Raw genomic sequence first — 2,508 nt, 5'->3', positions numbered from 1 at the left:
CATGAATATAAATGACCATATCTATTTAATTATTTTATTTCAAAAGGTACACACAATTTTACAAATATTACAAAACAATTCAAATAAGTAAATAGAATTCAAGATAAACTTAAATAATGATTGTCTTCATTAAATCCTAAATTCTGGTCTAGATGTCCTTTTCACGTTAAACTTTAATTCAAAAGCAACCTGCATATGCATAGAAAATAATAGTGTTTGTCAACAACACATGTTGAGTGAGATGATCACCAATTTTGACACTAACAATAATATGTATATAATATATGATAAATGTTAAATGCGCAAACAAACATATGTGGGTAGTAATCAATCAAAGTATCAAACTATAACAAACCATAGACATGCTAGTGTGCCATTAAACCGTTGCCATGCGAACGGGCATCGGTTACAATGACTGACCGAGGTTGTCGGTTTACCATCGCCAAGCGAATCGGGCTCAGGTTACTACGACATTGTATGATCATACTTTAAATGAGAATATGTTGGACCTCTCCGAATGCGATAAAGTAAACAATTAAGCAAGTAGCAATTAGCATTTAGTTGAAATACACACAATAATTATATTTGCGAGTTTGTGTATATATATGATATAAAAATATAATAAGTACACATATGTCCTAAAAACTTTTTAAACAATAAAATAGAGGGCAATGATCAAACTCACCTTAAGCCGAAGGCAAGTGTATAATGATAACGATAAACGAGTTAATAATTAAGCGAGTTGTCCACTAACACGTCGAACGAAACAAATTAACTGAACCTGAAACTTTGAGATGTGAAAATATAAGTAAAAACAAACTCGTTTCCACTGGAATCATTCCAAACGGATATTTAGAACTCCATTTATGTTAAATTAAAGATTTAAGCGAGTCGGTACTGACCAGAATCCAAACACCGAGTCGGAGGTCGGGTTTTGGTCAATAGCCTTAAAATTTCGTTACAAGAATAAAAGTCTTCTGGATCGAACGTTGGTTCTAACAAGAAGTATGAGAAAATGAATAGTCAAACTTGTTGACTGTTTTGCTCTTTAACGGTTTTTAAACGAATTGACCAGTCAACACCCTTCAACCATCGAAATTGGTTGAAGGTTATTGACTAGGGAATATGTAAGAACTATTTCACAGAAGATAACTTACCCGGATAATGCTTGAATCGATGAGAAACGGAAGTCAAAGGTCCAAGTATAAACAAAGTCAACCAGTTATGCTTGTATCTAATAAACAAAAACCGAAGAAGATGATGATGCACAGAAGGGTGACGGCTGGGTATCCTCAAGTAGGGTTTAGGGAAGTTTATGGCAGAGAAAATAAGTGTTGTTTATATAGGAAATACTAAAACGAACTAATTATAGTGATTTCACTCGTTTAGGGAACCGAATAAACATTTAATGATGAAATCAACATAATAACTCATAAATTTCGTGCTTGATCAAGGGGTAATGAATATGGACATGTACTTAGGCTGTATTAGTTTTCTTGGGGCTTAAAACACTTGAATTGGTCCAAAAATAAGCGATTTGGATGCTAAAAACGAACTAGGAAAGAATATTAGGCATACCATCTGATCAGGTTTGTGGCAGCAGCGCGCGGTGGTGAAGACCCTGGCTGGTCACACGGAACCCCGGGAGGGAAAAGGAAATTTTTTGGTTTTTGGCATAAATAGTCCCTGAACTTCCTAAAAGTCTACATATTGATTATTTTTAAAGTTAAATCAAAGAATAAACAACTTAGAAAATGTAAAGGGTATAAAATGAAAATACCAACCTTAAATACTTAAAATTACTTGATAATATTATTGATAAAGATCCGAGATAAGTTCCCGAATCGGGTTATATGTAAACAAACTAGATTTTATCCTCCGTATTACGGGGGTTGTTTTACATTATTCGTTTTTAATATTTATATATGTATAGTTGGATTTTAATTTTATTTATTGTAAAAAAGTTAATAATTAATATACTTGAGGTTTGATGATAAAATGGTTTCACAAATAAATGATATGCTATAATCCGGTTTAAAAGCTATCCAGGTTTGGTGATACCGATTACCCGTTTTTTTCTTTATTATAAAATTGTTTCTTAATTTTAAATAATATCTTTTTCTTTTTAAATTAGATATTAAATTTTAGTACATCCCAATTTTATAGGATTTTATATCAAATAAATGGTAAGATCAATTTTTAATTTAATGAGATGTTATAACCCATTTAAGAGTTAACTAGCTTTTGTAAGACCCATACCCATGAATTTGGGTTAAATCAACGAGAGATCTACATTTAAAAATTAAGCAATCTGGTGGCTTTCATAAAAGGGGAGAGCGACCACATCGCGGCATGTAGGATTTTAGGGTTTTCGTTTATATATATTATAGATCGATAACGGAAAATCCGAGATGTTACAAAACCAAACCAAAGTGAATCCAAATGAAATGAGCCATTCAGAAATAGTACTAAAATAGGTTCATCTGCTGTATTTTTTATGGTGGTGAA

This window comes from Bidens hawaiensis, unplaced genomic scaffold, assembly GCF_021521415.1.
Source record: "Bidens hawaiensis isolate Kalapana, Puna unplaced genomic scaffold, B.hawaiensis_p1.1 tig00023981_1, whole genome shotgun sequence".
Taxonomy (NCBI): Eukaryota; Viridiplantae; Streptophyta; class Magnoliopsida; order Asterales; family Asteraceae; genus Bidens; species Bidens hawaiensis.
Note: the sequence above shows the minus strand (reverse complement) of the source record.